At 47.1% G+C, this 12,819-nt stretch overlaps 1 protein-coding gene across 3 annotated transcripts in view; it reads right to left on the bottom strand.

The window, feature by feature from the left end:
* Positions 1 to 12,819, bottom strand: part of PDE10A (phosphodiesterase 10A) — a 661,629-nt gene that overhangs the window by 623,153 nt on the left and 25,657 nt on the right. The window lies entirely within an intron of this gene.

The raw sequence follows: 12,819 nt of genomic DNA, 5'->3' as shown, positions 1-12,819 counted from the left end.
CATCCTGGGGTATTTTCTGGTCTATAGGCTAAGGGCCCTCCTTTCCACATCCAGCATCCTTCAGCTGAATTGCCACAGGTCCATGGTTGATTTCCTTACCAACGGTCAATTGCCCCTCCCACTGGTCCTGAGGCAGAGCTACATCCAGCTTCTCCGCACCACTCACTGCGCAGGGTCACCTTTCAACGGGACCCTCGTGTGCGAGGTCGTCTTCCCTCATCCAACCTGCCTTTCTCGCTCGGTCCCCTCACACTGAGTCCCCGATTTAGGTGAGTCGCTCCCTGTTCTCCAGCACTGTCCTCTGCCTGCCGTTTCTTCTAGTTTAATTTTCTAGTCTCGTCTCCCACTGCCCAGGGGCAGCACGTCTTCTCCATGCCAGTGGTGACCTGGATCCTTCAAAACATGGTCCTTCCTCCATTTATTCATTCAACAAGCCTTTACAGGGACTCCACAAAGGGCCCGGCACTGTTCTAGCTAAAACCTAGCCAAAACTCTTCAGCTGGCATTTACCAGACACTTGCTCTAATCCTGTATAATAAATAGTTGACATTTATCGCGAATTTACAATGCCAGGAGAGGTAAGTACTTTCCAATACGTGCGTCTCATTCTCGCAATAGCCTGCTGAAATAGGTGCTGTTATTCTCCTCAAGTCCTCATGTGAAGTAACGAGGCACAGAGACAGTAAATGATTTTCCCAGGCTGTGCATCTAATATGTGCCCAGCTGGGATTCAGTGTTAGCATTCTGGCTCCAGAACGCCTCTCAGTCGGCAAGCTGACAGGCTGCCCCCAGCAGCCCCCACGGCCTCTGCCAGAAACCGTGCCAGGGGTTCCGTCCCTTCACCTGTGCCTACCCTCACTCCCCAACTTCAATAGAGCCCGCATCTCTCATGGAGCATGACTCTAAGGAAACCATGCTTACATTACGTGTTATCTTGGTTAGATTTTGCCAGAATCACGTGTTTGAACTCTGGTAATGAGTGGAACAGCAACAAGAATTTATGTTGTATTATGGTCCGTGGGAAAAACACCAGGAAATGACACCGTTCCTTAGTTTTATACACACACACACACACACACACACACTCACACACACCCCTGCAGCCTCAGGTCTAAAGCGTGCAGACTCTATTGGGGTGATTCTTCAATATGGCTCCTGAAATGCAAATTTCAACATTTACTTTTCTTCTTTTAAGAAATGGGAAAAAACAAAGAAATCTGGGAGAGGCGGGAAACCACAGCCCTTCAACTCTCCGCCTGGGCAGAGAGGGCTCTGCCTGGGATGGAAAGCGCAGCTGCCTGACCAGCCTGGCCTCACCGCCCAGAATCTGCCGCAGCCTCCAGCCTCCAGCCTCCGAGGCTCACGTGAGCTTACTTGTGAGCCTTTCACACTGGGCTCCGTCACTTTGCTAAGTAAATCTTTCACAGGTATTTCCTCAGCCACTTATTTTTATAAGAGAGAGAGGAAAATAAAGGCCACACTGCATTCCTAACCAAAAGTAGTTGTGGATTTTCCATCCTCTCACGACTGTGAAACCGCCCAGCGGCCTCCCTCAGGTCCTCCCCAAAAATTATGTTTCAAGTCCAGCATTAGAGGAAATTCTGAAATGAAGCAGGGCGGCTCATGAAATGAAAATCCGTGTTGGAGCTTGCTGCTGAGCCCCCTTTCTGTGCCTACTGAAGCTTGCTAATAATCTTGTCCGCATCGGAGTTTGTGCTTAGGGCCTGCTCTACACTCGGGCCCTCACCGCCTCTGTTCTTAGAGGTACTTTCCAACCATCTCGTTAATAGCACTCCCTTCCTGTCCCTTCCAATATTTGAGGGATGAAATGTTGTTTTCTAAAATAATAATATTTATTACTGAAAGAAATAAAAGAAGAAATATAGGGGTTGTTTAACATTTCTTTTAAAAATATAGCTGGGGATAGTGGCTCACGCCTGTAATCCCAGCACTTTGGGAGGCTGATCACTTGAGGTCATGAGTTGGATACCAGCCTGGCCAACATGGCAAAACCCCGTCTCTACTAAAAATACAAACATTAGCCGGATGTGGGGACACACGCATATAATCCCGGCTACTCAAGAGGCTGAGGCAGGAGAATCGCTTGAACACGGGAGGTGGAGGTTGCAGTGAGACGAGATTTCAACACTGCACTTCAGCCTGGGTGCCAAAACGAGACTTCGTCTCAAAAAAAAAAAAAAAAGAATGAATAGATTTCTATTTTTTAGAGTAGTTTCATGTTTACAGAAAATTGAGCAGGCAGTACAGAGTCCTGCCATCCCTGGCGTCCTCCGCTGTCTGCGTCCTGCCCTGGCGTGACACATCTGTGACAGGTGATGTGCCAATACTGACCGTTGTTGTTTACTAAAGTCCATAGCTTACATCAGGGTTGGTTCCTTATGTTGTGTAGTTCTACAGGCTTTGCCGAGTCCATAGTGACATGTATCCACCATTCGGGTAACACGCAAGATGGCTGCCTTGTCCTCAAACTCCCCCGGGCTCCACCCATTCATCTCTCCATCCCCGAGCCCCTGGCAACTGCTGATCTTTTTAATGTCTCTATAGTTTTGTCTTTTTCAGAAACCCATAGAGCTGGAATCACGGCCTTTTCAGACTGCTTCTTTCAGTAAGTAATGTGTATTCGGGGTACCTTCCTGTGTTTTCCTGACAGCGGCCCATTTCTTTGTAATGCTGGATAATATCTACTGTGTGGAATGACCAAAGTTTGCTTATCCGTTCACCTATCCAAGGTCATCTGGTTGCTTTCAGTTTGGGGTAATTATAAATAAAGCTGCTATAAACATTATTTTGCAGATTTTTATATGGAAAGAAATTTTTAACAATTTTTAAAATCAAAATATCATAGTAGATGGTGCTTCTGACATTACCACTCTTGTGACATATTGATATTGCTAAGATTAGGTTGTCAGACCTGAACATGAATGTGGTGGCCGCTAGTAACTGAAGCATGTTTGAAAGATCACACACACTCACATGGGCACGTGGTTTGGTTCCAGACATTCAGGTTTAACGTCCACCTACTGGTAGGCAGCCCTCAGCTTCCTAAAGTCCATCAGTTAGGAACGCTAAACCCAACTGACAGAGCTGAAGACAGGGTTAGGGTTTGTTTTGCTAAGATTAACAAGAGGGGACGGAGGCAGTTGCCCGCATTGCCATCCAAGGCACAGGGTCACCCCGTCCTCCCTCTCAACCAACCATGCCGTCTCCAGCTTCATCCTGGCTGTGTCTCAGTTGCAAGGTGGGTACAGCAGCAGGCAGGCCAAGCAGCTTTCCGGAAACTTCCACGCAGCCTTGGCTTTCTAGTTCACTAGCTGGGCCCTGCCCCATGGCCACTCCCGTGTGTAGGGGAGGCTGGAAAGGCCAGGATTTCTTTCTTCAAAGTTCATGAGCAGAGACAAGCATGGGAGAAGGTCATGAAGGAGGGTTGATGGATTAGCTAAAGCAACAGGCTTCGTTATTGCAGACAATGAACAGCAACAGGCAAAAAATTCAAGAAACTCAACGTAGCTCCAGCCTGGCACACTCCAACCTGCCTTACAACTCATAAAGATCTCCTCACTGCCCAGGGTGGGACCCGGCTGCTAAGGACTCTGAGACTGGTCGCCGTTTCTGTGACAGCTCCTTAGACGCCATCACGGCCTCCACACCGCCACTGCTCCACACGCGCAGGAGGGAGCCCGAGAGGCCTCACACTCACCTTGGGGCTACAAGCCCCATGTTCGCCCCGTCGCCTGAGGGTCAAGGTCGAGCTCTGAGTGTAGGGTTGGAGGTACGGGGAGGAAAGAGGAGGCCAAGTTCATTTTAATGGCATCTCTCTTTTATTTTCCACTCCATTACTTCGATGTAAGCCTCATTATCTCTCACTTGGATCTTTGCAATAACTTTCAAACTGTCTCCTCTGCAGTCTCCCCGTATTCAGTGTTTCCCCCACAATTTCCAGACGAGGCTTCCTGAAATGTGAAAGTGACTGATCCCTTCCTTGCTCACAAACATTTGTCCCCTCCCCTCGAGCCATCATGTAAAGCCCGACACGGGACCTTAGCATCTACCTCCACCATCCACCTGTTACCACTCCGCTGTCCCCACTACCTGTATTCTTCTTACAACACCCACCATTTCAATGAAGGAAACGCCCAAAGCCAGACACTAATCCACGTTAGAAAGTCTTCATATGGGACACATGCTGAAGTCTTTTAAATGTAAGTACAAAAGTTATTTCTTTGTACTTTAGAAATTATCGACAAGAAAAAAACAACTATGCAAGACCAGAGAATTTAAAGAACCTACATTCTGGTAACGCGTTAACTGGTAGTGCAAACAGGATACTATGACAAACGAAAAGTTCAAAGCTGCTAATACCTGCAGCTATATATTCAAAGTATAACATAACTGCCAAGGTAAAATAACATAAAACATAAAAATACACATTTGATTCCTATAAAAATTTCTGAAGCTATACAGGAGATGCATATTGTAGGTGACATTGATGCCTCTACTGTCACATCTGTAAAATGGACACATTTTGTAAATTGCCTGAACAGAAGACTGGGAGACAGACGGAAAATTGTCAAGGGTCCTTTCAGCTTTAACATGTCTGATACTATTAGATTTTTAAAAAATAAAACAGTGTTTTACATGAATTGGTAAAATTCATGTCATAATAGTAGTATCTTATTTTCAGCAATTTCTGCTTAACTCTTGACTAATCTACATTATGCAAATCTGGAGTCTGGAGGGCAGGGCACCCTATTAGCATGAGAAATAACCCAAATACTATGATTTATTTCTCCACGTTTTTGAAGAGTTCAAGAGAAAGAATCATGCCTGTGGCAATTTCTCTCCATCCCGTTGACTCCTTTCTAAAACCCTATTTAGGTGACTTGGTATTTTGTGGTTTCTTACAGCTTAATTCTTCCAAGTGGGTCTAACCGTGTTTAATTTACTAGTATCTCTAAAAACTGAACAGGAATGATGAAAGTCACATAAGAAAAGCAAGTTGATACAGAAATTCAGCATGGTGGACTTGCAAAATATTCATCCGCAGGATCCAGGTTTTCCTTTAATTTCTGTGAGCAAGGAAAGTTATTCTTCAAGCAAATGTGAGAAATACTCAAGTATTTTTAGTTAAACTTGTGACAAGATTTACCAGGTCCTACCTTTTCCTATGGTTCTCGGTTTAAAAGCGTAACTGTTTATACAAGGAGCCAGAGCCCTGCGGATTTGTCTGACTCTCTGTGTCCACTGAGCACAGGAGCAGACGTGTCTACCATGGTATGGGATCCTAATTGGGTCATAGAATCGGAGGGCAAGTGGGCTCTTAAGACTTGGCTATAGGCAAATAAATAATGATGTATTTTCGCATAAAACCCTTCTTAAGGAGCCATTAACTGCATGGGTCACAATTCCACTGCCACCCTTTCAGAGCATTTGAAGGAGGAGGTCACCCTAGGTGTTGATGGATAAATCAGAATCAGCCCTGGAGGTGGGCCAGGAGCACACCCCACAGCTGCTGGCCCTGCCTCAGGGGAGGAGCATTTGCAAAGCCAGAAAAATGACCTCCTGGCTGTTGGTGCAGGAGACCTGTGCTACTCAAATAGTGAACTCAGAGGGCTGCCAGATAGGAGGGTGGGGGTGAGAAATTCTTCCTAACACCTTTACCTAGAAACCACTCAACAGACTTATTCAAAGAGCTTAGGGCCCAGCCCAGTGGGCTCACACCTATAATCTCAGCACTTTGGGAGGCCAAGGTGGAGGGAACACTTGAGACCAGAAGTTTGAGACCAGCCTGGGCAACATATTGAGACTCCATCTCTACAAAAATTAAAACGTTAGTCAGGCATGGTGGCATGTATCTGTAGTCCCAGCTACTTGAGAGGCTGAGTTGATAGGCTTGCTTGGCCCCAAGAGTTCGAGGTGACAGTAAGCTGTGATTGTGCAACTGCACTCCAGCCTGGGCCACAGAGAGACCCAGCTCTTAAAAAAATACAGAAAAAAAAATCCCAAAAGCAGAAGATATATATGATTAATAATAATTACAGCTAACGTTTTCTGAACTCACCCTCTGTCAGACACTGCGCTAAGTTCTTCACAGAAATGATTTTATTTGTGCAATACCAACCACTTTGCTCTCTAACCTCCATATTAATTAAGGTGCTTGGGCATTGTGAAGACAAAATACTTTCTATGCGTAAGAAATAACCCCCAGCCTCTAAGAGCTTAAAAGATTTGGAAGGGGACAGAAATGTTCAAACACAAATAATAATACTAAACAGAACCACCTTTAAAACAGAGTTGTTCTATCTCAGTTTGAAACAATTGTGTTTGGGGAAGTCTGATTTAGGTCTGTGCCTCCCTGGAGACCCTGGCTGAAAATCCAGCTCCTTCTTTCATCTGAACGGCTCAGGGCTGGAGGGCAAGCACGCTGAGGGGAGATGGCTCCCCAACAGCTGGCAGTGGTTTTGATCTCAAGTCTGATCTTAAAGGTCTTTCTCAGCTTCTACTCCAAGAGAAAACTACTGAGACATGTATTTCTGATCCTTCCCAGAACGAGAACTCACACAGATGGTCTCTCACTAAACAAGAGAGACCAAACACTGGATCTCCTGGTTTAATGAGTAGAGACCCAGCGTCTCTGAGAACAATCTGCCACAGTCTGTGAGCAGGTCCTTCCAAGCTTCAATGTCCTGGGCTCTTCCACCCACAAAGGACAGCAGAGCCCGCCAGGCAGGAGGGCTGGACATGCATGCGCCCAGGAGCAAAGCACAAAATGGCCCTAATGGAAAAGAAAAGCCAAAACCAGCAGTTACAAATAATTATCACTTGGCCTGCAGTTTCAAAAGAAAGTCAGAGAATTGCTTGAACCCGGGAGGCAGAGGTTGCAGTGAGCCGAGATCACGCCATTGCACTCCAGCCTGGGCAACAAAGAGCAAAAACTCCGTCTCAAAAAAGAAAAGAAAAAAAAAGAAAGTCATGTCTCTCACCCCGTGTCTGGAGAATTTTGTTTTCCTAATGCTTCTCTTATCACTTTCAATATTCCAGTGGCCCCGGGAACACTGGAGGCCACAGTGCTGGAGGGCCAGCTAAAGGCAAAGCAGAAAGTGCACAGCTTCAGCATCAGGGCCCTCTGACCAGGCTGAGAACTGGACCAGCAGTGAGACGGGTGGTGGACGGGGTGGTAATGGGGCTCGCTTTCCTTCTGAACACAGCAGTTTGAAGCTCAATACTCCCGCCCCAGGCTGTTCCTGGCACACATCGTACATCTGTATTAGAGTGAAAAGTCGACAATATGTCCTGTGGATATGGAAGCCAAGGTGAGGCCATTCCTAAAAAATTCAGTGCCTCATTTCCAAGCAATGGTTTCCACACTGGCAGCAAGAGGCGATTTCCTCTTTGAGCTGGATGGGGTGGGGATGGGAGGAGGCAAGTGGCAGGGGGCGACTGGGGAGGAAAGGAGAGAGGTCATTGCAGAGTCCTGGCTTTTCTTTCTTGCACTGAGCTTTTGTGAATATGTAGGAAAAATCATGGTGCTTGGCCATGAAAAATAGTGAGCCATTTATCCACTACCCTCCCTATGACAAATATGATATACCAATTATATATGCATTGCATCAGAGATACACGACCACCTAGTTTCTGCATTCATTTCAGGAGACTGGCTAACTTTGGAATATTTGTAAAAATCAGCTTAAAAATTGCTTCCCTGGATAACGTTCCAACCACACCCTCTGTTTTTGGAGAAAATATCGGGAAGGGAGTAATGAAAGCTGCAGGGGAGGGAAGACTTGAGCCTGACCTCCAGGCTCTTCTGCTTGTTGGGACCTCCTGAGTAGGGTCTGCAGGGGGCCCTCTCTCCCACCTTCCTGCTTCCCAGGTGCCTGCCTCCTGGCAGAGAGACCTCACCCGGGGAGGGGCGACCGAGGAGAGCCAGCCTAGAGAGCTGTCAGCTTGAAAGCCCAGGTGCCAAACACCCTGATCTCTCCCAGTTCCACTGAAATCCATGAGGGGAATGCACCCAGAGGCCACGTCCTCCAGCTCCCCTGCCCCGCTTCATCTTCAGTTAGCTGCAGCAGCCACAGCAAGGGCCAACCCAGCACAAAGGTTAGCCACTGGAATGGAAGAGAGACAGCAAACCCGACACAGGGGACCACGTTACAGCCATCCAAGATTATAATGGGGATGGTCCACAATTATACATGGTCCACCTGGAAAGAAAGTGAGCTGCTGTACCTCAAAAGCCAGTAAGGAGGTTATGGAGCAAGAGCAGCTGAAATCAGTGAGAATCAATAAAGACCGTAGTAAAGAAAACTAGAATTCTTCAGATAAAAAAGTAGCAAAGGCTGAGTAGCATACAAAGATCAGATTAATGCGGTGATCGTTCTCACAGAGGAATTTTGCTAGAACACACCACGAAGTTGTCAAAGAACACCCCGTAAAGGTGTGGAAAGCCTGAATACATGCAGAAGCACGTGGAGGCCGGATCAGACCCTCATCCACGGGATTCCAGGCAGAGGAAAGAGACAGGATGGAACACAGCACATTCACAGATGGCTCCACGTCTTCCCAGAACCGAGGAAAGGTCCACTGAATTCCAAATATGGTAAGATTTGAAGGCTACACTTAGACGTGTTGTCATTAAATTTCAGTACATCAAGGACAAAGACAAGCCCGTTGTCTTAAAAGGAGGAGAGCAGGGGACAGCTAGAAAGGGTTGCAGAATCCAGAGATTTTGCAAGGAAGTCAGCAGTTAGCGCAGATCTACACAGTCAATGGAAAGAAAACGCAGATGTGAGGGCGCCAGAATTGCCAACGGCCCAGAGGCATCGAGGAGGTGGAGAAGCTGTGGGCAGAGCACAGACAGACCCAATCCTCACGCTGGGAGCTGGGCGGGAAGACAGAGGAGCACCAGTGACAATGTGAGTGAGTGTTCTGATGACTGAGAAGACGGATGGGCAGGGCGTGAGGGAGGCAGCTGTACACCGGCCCCCAGAGCAGGGCCAGAGCTACCACTGCAGCCTCCGCTGCTTTTCATGTGTCTTTTGGGCAGAAGGAAGAGGAGAAGCAGCATTGCCGGCGAGTGCGGCAGAAGGCATCAGAAGACCTGGGCGGCGTCAGGCCATGTCCAGCTCTGGGCCAGGAGCATAGGGACACGGACCCCTCCCGTCCTGTCCATCTCCAGTCCAAGGCCAGGCTTGTGGAGGGAGGGTGGGGGCAAGGTGCTGGAGACCTTGCGGTGGATGCAGTTGCTGAGAGCCCTAAAGCTTAGTTCTCTCTTTAAAAGCTGTCACTCAAAAGCTTTACACCCTCTGAATTTCAGTGCCCCAGAACGAATATGAAGTCACCCCATAGCATGATGGCCCTGCTTCAAGTCCTCATGCTGAGATCACAAGCTGGACGACTTCAAGCAAGTCATTAATCTTTCTTCTCTGTAGAATGGGATAATGCTTTCTACAGTCCTGTCCTACTTCAGAAGGGAGCCAGGATGAAACGCCGTCACGTGGGAACACTAAGCCTGCCTTAGAGCGTTTCTTAACCACGAGGTGGTGAATGGCATCATAGCCAGTGGATGGGGGGAGGCTGGGATACTGCCGGTTACCCACAAGATGAAAATGCTTTACCCATGATGTCAGCAAGGGCTCCACAACCAACGAGCCTCCACTTACCCCTTGTTTGGTTTGCAAGGCCCCTCCACAAGCTTGGAAAACTGTGCCATCACAGTGACAGGTCACCTGCAGAACTTCAAACTGCCCCTCCAAACTGCGGCCTCAGACTTGGTGGAAGCTCCCGAGTCTGTATCGTATGGTGCCGTCTCAGGCTTTCCAGAGCCCCAGAACCAAACCACGATTGTTAGGGAAGATATGCACGTTTCGGAGCAAAACCCAGAGACCCCCAGTGATTTATCCTTTCCGGAAATCCACAATCTTCTTCTTAGCCAAGATTCAGTCCTCTATCTGGACACAACCTGTAGTAAAAGGTGGTTTGTGGGCAATGAAGGGAGGACACCGACCCAAGACACCAGCTGGCGTTCATGCCAGGACACTCACAACTCATCATGACTGCTGCTACTGAACGTGATTTGCCAATCCCTACCTAGGCACTTGTCATGTGTAATTTCAAATCCTTACAACTCTAGGGTCCAGTAAGATTCCCACAATAGTCCTGGGTAGATAGAAACACAAGGAAATTGAGACTCAGAAGGAAAACTGCCCAAGGTTGCATGGCTCATATGATGCTGCTGAGGTTAGAACCCAGTTTATTTGCCCCCACAGGCAATACTGCCTCTGTACATGATGCACATCACAAAGAAAACTGACCAGGTATCAGTGTATTCCTTGGGATATGGCCTTTAATCCATCCCACAGGCCTAAAAGACCTCAGGGGCCACACCACAGGGGAGCTGGCCACTTGCCTGCTGTCAGACTTACTTGGTGACCAGAGCGGGTGGGAACGATGATGGACCCCAAAGGTGAGAGGCTCATGGGCAGGTCCAGCCTGGCTAATGATTGAGTCTTCAGGAACTTAGACATTCACCATGGAATCATTTTTACCATTTGGCTATTAAGTCAGCTTTGCTTGGCTGCAGAATTCAGGTGGGAATGCACATTCTGACAAAGTCATGGAGAAATACGTTTCCATGGGGCCCTGGGACAAGATGTGATAAGGTCCAAGTGCCTGTTTTTCCCAGACTGTGACCACCTGCTATGGAATGTCAGCCATGCACATTTTGGTCCATTTTATAAAGTGCCTTGAGGACATCAGTCAGAATTTAAGCTCCCAAATGGGTTGTGGTGACATCATATCTAGTCCCAAACTAGCCAGTAGGGTCCAAAGATTAACGGCCCTCATTATTATCTTTATAAATTCTGGTTCATAAAACCAGTAAGACACCCAGGCAGTGAATGGTAGGATTATTATCACTCTCCCTGGGTGAATAAAGTCCATCTGCTTCTGGCCAGACCTGTGTGCCCTCACCAGAGGCACAGTGTAATAATCAGCAGATTAGCTCATGGCTCAGGCTCTGTACATTGAACCTGATAATCTTATGAGCTGACATATTATCTTATGAGTTCACACACACACACACAGTTGTAATTACTGTGATAACTAGCCAATCTTACAAAAACATTAACTTTTTCAGGATGGAAATATGTCATATGTTAAGACAGAATAACATATGACTAATGTGTTCAATGAAGAATGCAACCTTTTCCACCCTTTGAAATAAAAATTTTTCAAGACATTAATCAAGATTTGTGTTAGATAACCCCACACCCTAATACGTATCACATATACACATGTACACTTTCACAAGAAAAGAGCAAATATGTTCTTAATCTCCCATCCAGGGAGGCTCAAAATCTCTGTCTGTGAAATAAATCTCTCTTATCTACTAATGCCTTACATCTGAATAATGCTTCCCCATTCTCAAAACCCTTCTTCAGCACTCTCTCTAGGTGCTGCTATCCTCATCTGTACAGGAGATGAGCTGACATTTTTAAAAGTAGCATGAGGCAGGTAGTCCCAGGTGGGAATGCCTGCTGTGCTTCCTACCAGCCATGTGGCCTCCTAGAGTTGTTTAACATCTTTGGATCATAATTTCCTCATCTAAAATGGGAGGACAACAGCTACCCCCAGCAGAATGTGGGGAGAGTTTTTCGGAAAGTACCCAGCATGTGTTCAAAAGTGGACAAGTTATTTTACTAATAAAGAAAGGGGCCCAGAGAGGGCGGGCGACCAACAGAAGGCAGCAGCATGGGGGGGCCACACCCACCCTGAGAAGAGCCCCATCTCCTTCCTCTCTTGTCTCGCAGTCTGGCATCGGTCCCCTCTTGCTGGAAGGCGGTACCCCCTGCTGGCACACCTTGCTGGACCACTCAGGCTGTGCTCCGTCTCCTCCTCTGAGCTGCAGCCATCCCTCCTCAGGCCTCTGTCCCAGCCTGGGCCAGGCAGCCATCTCACCTGCTGAACTCTGACTCATGGCCCCTGGGCCACTGCTCCTTATCAAGGTTGGAAGGAAGGAAGGGCAAGAATCCATCAGTCAATACGAAAGCAGCAGTGTCGAAGCTCTTTGGTTTCCAGGCAGGTGATACCCAGGCAATCCAAAACAGTGATTCTTTGTTTAAAATCTATAAATGCAAAGGCTTCTCTCAGCTACTTCATTATTTTCTCTCTTTTATTGCCAAGAAATTATTCATTTTAGCTATACACCCTCCCTATAAAATTTAAACCACTTCTTCATTATCAGCCTTAAGGCAACAAGGAGCAACTTGTGAAGTTTTACCCCAAATAACTTCTGCTCCCTTGTCCTCCCTAAGCCAACCAGCTGCAGCTTAGCATCGGGCTCCTTACAAACCAGAAGAGGACGTAGACTTGGTCCACTGCCAGCTCCTCATTTCACAGACACCAAAAGTGAGATGTGCAGAGCTAAGGAACACTCAACTACTCTTTCATTTTTCATGGGACTTAATTTTTTTATCACTGTGATTGTGTTTCTCCTTTTCTCTTTTGTATCACTGCCAGCTTTACCACACTGTTTTTAAAATGTGGAGATGAAATCTGGGCGTAATGGATCTGAAATTGTCATCAGTATTTAAAAAGTGCCCAGCCAATTCTACTTAAGGATGCTAGTGGAATTCACCATGAGGTTAGTCGTGATCTCTCCCATCATCATCAACGACAGATCCTGGCTATGTGCCAGGATCGTGCTAGGCACACAGGAATCAGACTTGGTAAGTCAGGGTCCCTGCTATCCAGCAGAGCCCAATTTAGAAGGAGACGACCATGTAAATACATAATTACTGG

The sequence above is a fragment of the Aotus nancymaae genome, unplaced genomic scaffold (assembly GCF_030222135.1).
Source record: "Aotus nancymaae isolate 86718 unplaced genomic scaffold, 86718_ANA_hifiasm-v0.15.2.pri h1tg000040l, whole genome shotgun sequence".
NCBI classification, from domain to species: Eukaryota; Metazoa; Chordata; class Mammalia; order Primates; family Aotidae; genus Aotus; species Aotus nancymaae.
The sequence above is the reverse complement of the archived record's forward strand: the minus strand, read 5'-3'. Positions and strand labels throughout refer to the sequence as shown.